The sequence below is a fragment of the Tursiops truncatus genome, chromosome 1 (assembly GCF_011762595.2).
Source record: "Tursiops truncatus isolate mTurTru1 chromosome 1, mTurTru1.mat.Y, whole genome shotgun sequence".
Classification (NCBI taxonomy): domain Eukaryota; kingdom Metazoa; phylum Chordata; class Mammalia; order Artiodactyla; family Delphinidae; genus Tursiops; species Tursiops truncatus.
In genome coordinates this window covers 152,569,819-152,582,567 of record NC_047034.1, presented here as the reverse complement: position 1 = coordinate 152,582,567, position 12,749 = coordinate 152,569,819, and the positions used below count along the sequence as shown (strand labels likewise).

General features: G+C 39.3%; 1 protein-coding gene across 6 annotated transcripts in view; it reads right to left on the bottom strand.

The window, feature by feature from the left end:
* The window catches only part of RHBDL2 (rhomboid like 2), a 55,767-nt gene that overhangs the window by 30,353 nt on the left and 12,665 nt on the right, over window positions 1-12,749 (bottom strand). For 4 of the 6 annotated variants that reach the window (XM_033837653.2, XM_033837667.2, XM_033837666.2 and 1 more), the window contains exon 2: window positions 679-760. The exons of 1 other annotated variant lie outside the window; for it this stretch is intronic. The gene's annotated coding sequence lies outside the window, so the exon portion shown is untranslated. Of the gene's footprint in view, window positions 1-678; window positions 761-12,319; window positions 12,375-12,749 lie in introns of those variants that run through there. One more of the 6 variants, XM_033837658.2, reaches the window with a different exon arrangement.

Below are 12,749 nucleotides of genomic sequence, written 5' to 3'. Positions count from 1 at the left end.
CTAATTTCCACATCCAGTATTCCCTTGAACTCAATCCTCAACATCCAAACACTCAAGGATTTATTCAACAGATACCTGTTGAACACCTACTCTGTATCAGGCCACCATCCCTATCCCAAAGTGTTTAAAATGTCATGCAGGAGGCTGAGGTCAATAAAAATTACACAAATAATTGTACAGTTACAGCTGTGCTAGGTGATACCAAGCAGATACATAGGTTACTGAGGCAGCATGTCTGTAACAGTGAGGCCTGCTCTCCATACTCTTTCCTCTCCCTGTGTCATGGTGCTAGCTGTACTGTCCTTCTCCTTTTGGTTTACTTCTGTTATATTTCACTTCTGCTTGAACTATTTAAATCTTTCAATCAAATGTTTTCAGGTCAAAAAAAGGGGTGGGGGAGGCTCAAATATATTAAGGGGAAAAAATAATGTTGCCAGATACTACATAGAGTACAATCCAATTTTTGTAAAAAGTAATATATTGTTACACAGGAAAACATCTGGAGAATTAACCATGATTATATCTGCATGATAGGATTTCACTACATTTTTGCCCTCTATGCAGGAGTAGGTACAGATTTTGTGTACCCTGAAGCTTAAACAATTAGGGAGGGGGGTTCTTTGGAAAAAATAATATAAAATTAAAATTACAAAATAAAAAAATTATAAATGTACATACACTGCTTTAGAAGGAGCCCATGCAAGTAGAAGTCTGAAGCTTACGCTTTATTAGTTTCACAAGTAATCCAGCCAAAACAATCCTAAAAAAGAAAAACAAAACAGGAGGTATCACATTCTCTGATTTCAAACTATATAAAAAGCCACATTAATCAAAACAGTATGGTACAGGCACAGAAACAGACACATAGATCAATGCAACTGAATAGAGAGCCCAGAAATGAACTCATACTTAAACAGGCAATTAATCTACAACAAAGGAGGCAAGAATATACAATGGGGAAAAGATGTCCTCACACCACATACAAAAATAAACTCAAAATGGACTAAAGACTAAAATGTAAGACCTGAAACCATAAAACTTCTAGAAGAAAACACAGGCAGTCTGCTATTTAATATCAGTCTTCGCAATATTTTTTTGGATATGTCTCCTCAGGCAAGGTAAACAAAAGCAAAAATAAACAAACGAGACTACATCGAACTAAAAAGCTTTTGCACAGCAAAGAAAACTATCAACAAAGGAAAAGGCCACCTACTGAATGGAAAAAGATGTTTTCAAATGATATATCCAACAAGGGGTTGATATCCAAAATATATGAAGAACTCATACAATTCAACAACAAGAAAACAAACAAGCCAATTGAAAAACGGCCATAGGGAGAGACTGGTTCAAGATGGCAGAGTAGAAGGACATGCTCTCACTCCCTCTTGCGAGAGCACGGGAATCAAAACTGACTGCTGAACAATCATTGACAGGAAGACACTGGAACTCACCAAAGAAGATACCCCACATCCAAAGACAAAGGAGAAGCCACAATGAGATGGTAGGAGGGGCACAATCACAATAAAATCAAATTCCATAACTGCTGGGTGGGTGACTTACAAACTGGAGAACACTTACACAACAGAAGTCCACCCAATGGAGTGAAGGTTCTGAGCCCCACATCAGGCTTCCAACCTGGGGGTCCAGCAACGGGAGGAGGAATTCCTATAGAATCAGACTATGAAGCCTAGCAGGATTTGATTACAGGACTTCGACAGGATGGGGGAAACAGAGATTCCACTCTTGGAGGGCACACACAAAGTAGTGTGCATATCGGGACCCAGGGGAAGGAGCAGTGACCCCATAGGAGACTGAACCAGACCTACCTGCTAGTGTTGGAGGGTCTCCTGCAGAGGCAGCGGGTGGCTATGTCTCACCGTGAGGACAAGGACACTGGCATCAGAAGTTCTGGGAAGTACTCCTTGGCATGAGCCCTCCCAGAGTCCGCCATTAGCCCAACAAAAGAGTCTGGTGTGATCCAGTGCTGGGTTGCCTCAGGCCAAACAACCAACAGGGAGGGAACCCTGCCCCACCCATCAGCAGACAAGCAGATTAAAGTTTTACTGAGTTCTGCCCACCAGAGTAACACCCAGCTATACCCACCACCAGTCCCTCCCATCAGGAAGCTTTCACAAGCCTCTTAGATAGCCTCAACCACCAGAGGGCAGACAGCAGAAGCAAGAAGAAGGACAGTCCTGCAGCCTGTGGAACAAAAACCACATTCACAGAAAGACAGACAAGATGAAAAGGCACAGGACTATGTACCAGATGAAGGAACAAGATAAAACCCCAGAAAAACAACTAAATGAAGTGGAGATAGGCAGCCTTCCAGAAAAAGAATTTAGAATAATGATAGTGAAGATGATCCAGGACCTCAGAAAAAGAATAGAGGCAAAGATTGAGAAGATGCAAGAAATGTTTAACAAAGACCTAGAAGAATTAAAGAACAAACACCTAGAAGAATTAAAGATCAAACAAACAGAGATGAACAATACAATAACTGAAATGAAAAATACACTAGAAGGAATCAATAGCAGAATAACTGAGGCAGAAGAACGGATAAGTGACCTGGAAGACAGAATGGTGGAATTCACTGCTGTGGAACAGAATAAAGAAAAAAGACTGAAAAAAAATGAAGACAGCCTAGGAGACCTCTGGGACAACATTAAACTAAACAACATTTGCATTATAGGGGTCCCAGAAGGAGAGGAAAGAGAGAAAGGACCAAGAAAATACTTGAAGAGATTATAGTCGAAAACTTCTCTAACATGGGAAAGGAAATAGCCACCCAAGTCCAGGAAGTGCAGAGAGTTCCATACAGGATAAACCTAAGGAGAAACACACCGAGACACATAGTAATCAAACTGGCAAAAATTAAAGACAAAGAAAACTTATTGAAAGCAGCAAGGGAAAAATGACAAATAACATACAAGGGAACTCCCATAAGGTTAACAGCTGATTTCTCAGCAGAAACTCTACAAGCCAGAAGGGAGTGGCATGATATACTTAAAGTGATGAAAAGGAGGAATCTACAACCAAGATTACTCTACCCAGCGAGGATCTCATTCAGATTTGATGGAGAAATCAAAAGCTTTACAGACAAGCAAAAGCTAAGAGAATTCAGCACCACCAAACCAACTCTACAACAACTGCTAAAGGAACTTCTCTAAGTGGGAAACAAAAGAGAAGAAAAGGACCTACAAAAACAAACCCAAAACAATTAAGAAAATGGTAATAGGAACATACATATTGACAATTACCTTAAACGTGAATGGATTAAATGCACCAACCAAAAGACACAGGCTCACTGAATGGATATAAAAACAAGACCCATATATATGCTGCCTACAAGAGACCCACTTCAGACCTAGGGACACATACAGACTGAAAATGAGGGGATGGAAAAAGATATTCCATGCAAATGGAAATCAAAAGAAAGCTGGAGTAGCAATATTCATGTCAGATAAAATGGACTTTAAAATAAAGAATGTTACAAGAGACAAGGAAGGACACTACGTAATGATCAAGGGACCAATCCAAGAAGAAGATATAACAATTATAAATATATAAGCATCCAACATAGGAGCACCTCAATACATAAGTCAACTGCTAACAGCTATAAAAGAGGAAATTGACAGTAACACAATAATAGTGAGGGGCTTTAACACCTCACTTACACCAGTGGACAGATCATCCAAACAGAAAATTAATAAGGAAACACAAGCTTTAAATGACACAATAGGCCAGATAGATTTAATTGATATTTATAGGACATTCCATCCAAAAACAGCAGATTACACTTTCTTCTCAAGTGCAGATGGAACATTCTCCAGGATAGATCACATCCTGGGTCAAAAATCAAGCCTCAGTAAGTTTAAGAGACTTGAAATCATATCAACCATCTTTTCCGACCACAACACTATGAGATTAGAAATCAATTACAGGGGGAAAAAACGTAAAAAACACAAATATGTGGAGGCTAAACAATATGTTACTAAATAACCAAGAGATCACTGAAGAAATCAAAGAGGAAATCAAAAATACCTAGAGACAAATGACAATAAAAACACGATGATCCAAAACCTAAGGGATGCAACAAAAGCAGTTCTAAGAGGGAAGTCTACAGCAATACAAGCCTACCTCAAGAAACAAGAAAAATCTCAAAAAAACAATCTAACCCTACACCTAAAGGAACTAGAGAAAGAAGAACAAACAAAACCCAAAGTTAGCAGAAGGAAAGAAATCATAAAGATCAGAGCAGAAAGAAATGAAATAAAAACAACGAAAACAATAACAAAGATCAATAAAACTAAAAGCTGTTTCTTTGAGAAGATAAACAAAATTGATAAACCATTAGCCAAACTCATCAAGAAAAGCAGGGAGCGGACTCAAATCAATAAAATTAGAGGGCTTCCCTGGTGGCACGGTGGTTGGGAGTCCACCTGCCGATGTGGGGGACGTGGGTTCATGCCCCAGTCCGGGAGGATCCCGCGTGCCGCGGAGCAGCTGGGCCCATGAGCCATGGCCGCTGGGCCTACGCGGCTGGAGCCTGTGCTCCGCAGCGGAAGGGGCCACAGCAGTGAGAGGCCCGCATACTGCAAAATAAATAAATAAATAAATAAATAAATAAATAAATAAATAAATAAAAATAAAATTAGAAATGAAAACGGAGAAGTTACAACAGACACCGCAGAAATACAAAGCATCCTAAGAGACTACTACAAACAACTCTATGCCACTAAATTGGACAACCTGGAAGAAATGGACAAATTCTTAGCAAGGTATAAACTTCCAAGACTGAACCAGGAAGCAACAGAAAATATGAACAGACCAATCACAAGTAATGAAATTGAAACTGTGATGAAAAAAATCTTCCAACAAACAGAAGCCCAGGATGAGATGGCTTCACAGGCAAATTCTATCAAACATTTAGAGAAGAGCTAACACCATCCTTCTCAAACTCTTCCAAAAAATTGCAGAGGAAGGAGCACTCCCAAACTCATTCTATGAGGCCACAATCACCCTGATACCAAAACCAGACAAAGATACTACAAAAAAAGAAAATTACAGACCAATATCACTCATGAATATAGCTGCAAAAATCCTCAACAAATACCAGCAAACAGAATCCAACAACACATTAAAAGGAGCATACACCATGATCAAGTGGGATTTATCCCAGGGATGCAAGGATTCTTCAATATATATACACAAATCAAACAATGTGATACACCATATTAGCAAATTGAAGAAGAAAAACCATATGATCATCTCAATAGATGCAGAAAAAGCTTTTGACAAAATTCAACAGCCATTTATGATAAAAATTCTCCAGAAAGTGGGCATAGAGGGAACCTACCTCAACATAATAAAGGCCATAAACAACAAACCCACAGCAAACATCATTCTCAATGGTGAAAAACGGAAAGCATTTCCTCTAAAATCAGGAACAAGACAAGGATGTCCACTCTCACCACTATTATTCAACATAGTTTTGGAAGTCCTAGCCATGGAAATCAGAGAATAAAAAGAAATAAAAGGAATACAAATTGGAAAAGAAGAAGTAAAACTGTCACTGTTTGCAGATGACATGATACTATATATAGAGAATCCTAAAGATGCTACCAGAAAACTACTAGAGCTAATCAATGAATTTGGTAAAGTAGCAGGATACAAAATTAATGCAAATAAATCTCTTGCATTCTAATACACTAATGATGAAAAATTTGAAAGAGAAATTAAGGAACCATTCCCATTTACTATTGCAACAAAAAGAATAAAATACCTAGGAATAAACCTACCTAGGGAGACAAAAGACCTGTATGCAGAAAACTATAATACACTGAAGAAAGAAAGTAAAGATGATACAAACAGATGGAGAGATATACCATTTTCTTGGATTAGAAGAATCAATATTGTGAAAATGACTATACTACCCAAAGAAATCTACAGATTCAATGCAATCTCTGTCAAATTACCAATGGCAGTTTTTACAGAACTAGAACAAAAAACCTTAAAATTTGTATGGGGACACAAAAGACCCCGAATAGCCAAAGCAGCCTTGAGGGAAAAAAATGGAGCCGGAGGAATCAGACTCCCTGACTTCAGACTATACTACAAAGCTACAGTAATCAAAATAATATGGTACTGGCATAAAAACAGAAATATAGATCAATGTAACAGGATAGAAAGCCCAGAGATAAACCCATGCACCTATGATCAACTAATCTGTGACAAAGGAGGCAAGGATATACAATGGAGAAAAGACAATCTCTTCAATAAGTGGTGCTGGGAAAACTGGACAGTTACATGTAAAAGAATGAAATTAGAACACTACCTAACACCATATACAAAAATAAACTCAATATGGATTAGAGACCTAAATGTAAGACCGGACACTATAAAACTCTTAGAGGAAAACATAGGAAGAACACTCTATAACATAAATCACAGCAAGATCCTTTTTGATCCACCTCCTAGAGAAATGGAAATATAAACAAATGGGACCTAATGAAAATTAAAAGCTTTTGCACAGCAAAGGAAACCATAAACAAGATGAAAAGACAACCCTCAAATGGGAGAAAATATTTGCAAACAAAATCAACAAAGGATTAATCTCCAAAATATATAAACAGCTCATGCAGCTCAATATTACAAAAACAAAAACCCAATCCAAAAATGGACAGAAGACCTAAATAGACATTTCTCCAAAGAAGACATACAGATGGCCAACAAACACATGAAGAGATGCTCAACATCACTAATCATTAGAGAAATGCAAATCAAAACTATGATGAGGTATCACCTCACACCAGTTAGAATGGGCATCATAAGAAAATCTACAAACAACAAATGATGGAGAGGGTGTGGAGAAAAGGGAACCCTCTTGCGCTGTTGGTGGGAATGTAAATTGATACAGCCACTATGGAGAACAGTATGGAGGATCCTTAAACTAAAAACAGAATTACCATATGACCCAGCAATCCCACTACTGGGCATATACCCAGGTAAAACCATAATTCAAAAAGACACATGCACCCCAATGTTCATTTCAGCACTATTTACAATAGCCAGGTCATGGAAACAACCTAAATGCCCATCAACAGATGAATGGATAAAGAAGATGTGGTACATATATGCAATGGAATATTACTCAGCCATAAAAAGGAATGAAATTGGGTCATTTGTAGAGACGTGGATGGATCTAGAGACTGTCATACAGCGTGAAGTAAGTCAGAAAGAGAAAAACAAATATCGTATATTAACTCATATACATGGAACCTAGAAAAATGGTACAGATGAACTGGTTTGCAGGGCAGAAATAGAAACACAGATGTAGAGAACAAACATATGGACACCAAGGGGGTAAAGCGGGGCTGGGGGTGGTGGTGGTGGGATGAATTGGGAGACTGGGATTGACGTATATACACTAATGTGTATAAAATGGATGACTAATAAGAATGTGCTGTATAAAAAAATAAATAAAATAAAATTCAAAAAAGAAAAGAAAAGAAAAGATAAATGGCCAGAGGACCTGAATAGACATTTTTCCAAAGAAGACATACAGATGGTCAACAGGCACATGAAAAGATGCTCAACACCACTAATCATCAGGGAAAGGCAATCAAAACCACAATGAGGAAAATTTCCTGGCAGTCCAGTGGTTAGGACTCCACACTTTCACTGACGTGGCCGAGGGTTCAATCCCTGGTATGGGAACTAAGATCCCACAAACCGTGAGGTGCGCCCCCCCACCCACCAAGAAAACCACAATTGCAAATCACTTCATACCTTTCAGAATGGCTGTTATCAAAAAGTCAACATAACAAGTGTTGGCCAGAATGTGGAGAAGAGAACCCTCATGCACTGTTGGTAGAAATGTAAATTGGTGCAGCCACTATGGAAAACAGTATGGAGGTTCCTCAAAAAATTAAACATAGAACTACCATATGAACCAGCAATTCCACTTCTGGGCATTTATCCAGAGAGAACGAAAACACTAGAACAGATATATGCCCCCCTATGTTTGTTGCAGCATCATATACAACAGCCAAGATATGGAAGCAACCTAAGTGCCCATCAATAGATGAATGGATAGAGAAGATGTGGTGTGTGTGTGTGCATACACACACACAGAGGAATATTTCTCAGCCATGAAAAAGAATGAAATCTTGCCATTTGCAGCAACATGGATGGACCTAGAGGGTATTATGCTAAAAGAAATGAATCAGACAGAGAAAGACAAATACTGTATGATCTCACTTATATGTGTAATCTAAAAATCAAAACAGGGACTTCCCTGGTGGTCCAGTGGGTAAGACTCCAAGCTCCCAGTGCAGCAGACCCAGGTTCAGTCCCTGGTTGGGGAACTAGATCCCACATGCATGCCACAGCTAAGAGTCCACATGCCGCAACTAAAGATCCCTCATGCCACAACTAAGACCCAGCACAAGCAAAATAAATAAATAAAAATTAAAAAGTAAAATAAAAAACAAAACAAATGAACAACACAACCAAACAGAAACAGAGTCATAGATACAGAGAACAAACAGGTGGTTGCCAGAGTGGTGGTGGTGGGAGGAGGTGAGAAAAAGGTGGGAGATTAAGAGGTACAAACTTTCCGTTACAAAATAAATGTCACAGATATGAAATGTACAGTGTGGGGAATACAGTCAATAATTATGTAATAGCTTTGTATGGTGACAGATGACAACTAGACTTTTCATGGTGATCATTTTGAAATGTACAGAAATAACGAATCACTGTGTTGTACACCAGGAACTAACAGTGTTGTAGGTCAATTATGCTTCGAAAACAAACTCATAAAAAAAGAGATCAGATTTGTGGCTACCAAAGGGGTGAGTGGGAGGGGGAATTAGATGAAGGTAGTCAAAGGGTACAAACTCCTAGTTATAAGATAACAGTACTAGGGGTGTAATGTACAACATGATAAAGATAATGAACACTGCTGTACATTATAAATGAAAGTTGTTAAGATGGTAAATCCCAAGAGTTCTCATCACAAGGAAAAACGATTCTTTCTATTTCTTTGAAGTTTTGTCTATATGAGATGATAGATGTTCACTAAACCTACTGTGGTAATCATTTCGTGATGTATGTAAGTCAAATCATTATGCTGTACACCTTAAACTTAAAAAAAATAAGATATAATAAAAACAAAGTCATATCTGTGAGACCTTTGCTGGACCCTAAAGTCTCAAGCACTGTACTATTTCTTCCCTCCCCTTGTGGCCTAGTGTCTTGAAGGAGGAGTTTGTATCTACTAAACATCTTATCATCTGCATCCCCCACTAAAACTGCTCTGCTGAGTTATGCCCTTAAAACAAGTCCACTTCAGTCATGACGTGAGTCCTAAGGAAGTGTGCAGAGCACCCCAGTCTCTTCAAAGCACATCCTCATGCAAATTCTCACGTACTCCTCCGAACAATCCGGGAAGAAAGAAGACAAGCAGTATCTTCCCAATTCTTATCTTCACCCTTCCTAACAGAGCTTCCTGTTGCAATTCCTTCATCCCTGCCTTTCATCCCAACCATATTCCATCGCCTGGCTTCCTTCTCCCGCTCCCCAGCCACAGGCCACAGAGGATCCTGTGCACACTTCAACGACTCTGTCGTCCTGCAACTGGACTTCTCTAACGTGGTGGAGAAAGACACAGTGTCAAGGTCACTAGAGGGCAGGTACACAGGCTAGACAGACCTGGAAAGTGGTCATGTCTTATTTTTATGTGCAACCCCAGACAATAGCCCTGGACCTGGGACCATGAGCCATAGAATGGCGGGGGGACAGGGGGAATGGGGAGTTATATGTTTCATCGGTACTATACAGAGTTTCAGTTTGGGAAGATGAAAAATTTCTGGAGATGGATAACAGTGTAAATGCAGTGAATGCCATGAATTGTACACTTAAAAACGGTAAAAAGGGTAAATTTTATGTCATGTATATTTTACCACACACACAAACACACACAAACTAAATAATATTAACTTTTCAAGGTCACTGTGAAGACTAGATAGAACATACTGTTTGTCACCAGCATGGGCTTAATCAACGGTATCCAATGCTACTGATATTTTCAGCTCAGTCCAGTGTATCTAAACTTCCTACATGGCCCAAAATAAAGTTTTTCACTGGAATTTTTTTTTAAAGTCATGAGCCATAGAGCCAGATGACTGGGATTAAAACACAGCTCTACAACCTATCGGCTGTAAAGTAACCTTAAGTAAGTCACCCCTCAAATTACATTTTTTAAGAATTGTGGTAAAATAAACATAAAATTAACCATTTAAAAGTGTACAATCCGGTAACGTTAAATACATTTGCAGTGTTGTGCAACCATCACGACTATGTAGTTCCAGAACTTTTTCATCACCCCAGACAAAACCCCCATACCCATTGAGCAGTCACTCCCCATTGCCCCCTCCCTCCAGCCACCGGCACCCACTAATGTACTTTCTGTCTCTATGGATTTACCTATTTTAGATATTTCATATAAATGGAATCATAAACTACGTGGCCTTTTGAGTCTGGCTTCTTTTACTTAGAAAAGTCTTCAAGGTTCATCTGTGTTGTAGCATGTATCAGTACGTCATTCCTTTTTATGGCTGAATAATACTGCATTGTATAGACAGATATACAAACAAAACCATATTGTTTATCCATTCATCTGTTGAAGGGCATTTGGATCGTTTCCACCTTTTGGCTACTGTGAATAGAGCTGCTATGAACATTCCCATACAAGTTTTTATTTGAATACCTGTTTTCAATTCTTTTGCGTATATACCTAAGAGTGGAATCGCTGGGTCATATGGTAATTCTATGTTTAATTTATTGGAAGATCTTCAGATCCCATTTTAAAGTCGGGATCATGATAGCACTTACCTCATAGCGTTATGGGGGAAATTATTTGAGACAATGCATGTAAAGCACTGAGAACAGTTTCTGGCACATGGTAAACACTGCATAATTACTAGTTATTACTGGTTATGGATGGATGGATGAGTGGGTATGTGGATGGATGGATGGACAGATGGAAGGGATGGGGCCGAGTCTGGGGTCTATTTTCACACTGCAAGTTACTAGGAATCAGGTCACAATTCATTTTCAAATGTATTCCATTAGGCAAGGTCCCACATTACAATAGGTTATATCCAATAAATTTAGGGAAGAAGAGAATTCCCCTTTTATTTATTTTTCCCCAGTAACTTTGCTGAAAATAAAGGCTTCTTACCTCCCATTCACCCAGCCTCCCAGGGTCAGACATTAAGTCTGTAGAGATAACTATTTTATTAATTTTCGTTGCATATTGATGATTATTTATAGTTTCTTTCATGTCTCATAAATGGCAAAACAAGTATGGATTTAAGATCAGCAGCTCTTAAACACAAATATTAAGGCATTTTAAAAAATAAGTTCAGGGCTTCCCTGGTGGCGCAGTGGTTGAGAGTCCGCCTGCCGATTCAGGGGACACAGGTTCGTGCCCCGGTCCGGGAAGATCCCATATGCCGTGGAGCGGCTGGGCCCGTGAGCCATGGCCGCTGAGCCTGCGCGTCCAGAACCTGTGCTCCGCAACGGGAGAGGCCACAACAGTGAGAGGCCCGCGCACAGCAAAAAAAAAAAAAAAAAAAAAAAGTTCAATTAGGAGTGATTAACATTGTGTTAATAAGCCCTTTGTAAATTTAAATATCATACATGATCATTTCATGAGGAAAGTTCCACATTGTGAATAACACAACTTTATATCTATAAAAGGAGCTAGAGAAACAAGGATTACATTTCCCCGCAATTTTTCTTTTTTCCAGATTTCAAAATTTCCAGAAATGTTACAACTTCAAGGCCATCATTTTAGATATTTTAGTGAAATATGTTTCCTGTGCTGCAAAGGTATCTGACCCATTCAGTTTAGCTAAGACGCACTGTGTGTCTGCTTTCTTCCTTGGCACGTACAGTAAAGGGATCCGACATCTAGTCCTACCTACTGTAGAATCCAGAAACAGATGAACATGTTGGTAGTGATGGTGGCATTTTGTTTTGACCTCTCTTCTCGGTCAGACACTGTCACACTCTGACTTCTGTACCTGTCTGGGTGCCTGTTCCTTGAGGATAGAGGCCCCTCTCTGGTTCATCTCATCTCCAGCATCTTGCTTGATGCTCACGGGTGCTGCTTCTAGTCTGACATTCCCCGTCCCTGCCATTCCTGTTTATCTTCTGCATCCACACCTGAGTTTCTGAGCACAGTTCACCACATTGGAAACATTACTGACCAGATTGGCAACAATGAAATAGACTGATTCATACTTACAAGGCTGTGTGGAAATGGGTGCAGTTTAAGAGGTATAAATTGATGCAGCCTTTTCACGAGGCAATTGGGCAGTATCTATAAAATATGAAACGCATATACCTTTCAACAGAACCTTTCTACTCCTAGAAATCTATGCTACAAATGTATTTGAGCGAGTACTCAAGGCTATCTTTCAAAGATGTCCAGTGCAGAACTATTCAGAGTAGTGAAAAATTACGAAGAACCTGAATGTACTTTAATTGGCTTGTTGTATTTTCTGATAGTTCTACTTCTTAGGTAGTTCATCCTTACACTGTGCTGAAATCTGCTCACCAGCCCTTCTGCTCCTGGGTCCAAGGTTTCCCTCCCTAGGGCCTCACAAAGCAAGTCTAATCTAAGATCATGGCATTAATTGTGTAGGTGTGGCCTGTATACTCCATGGGTTCTATAG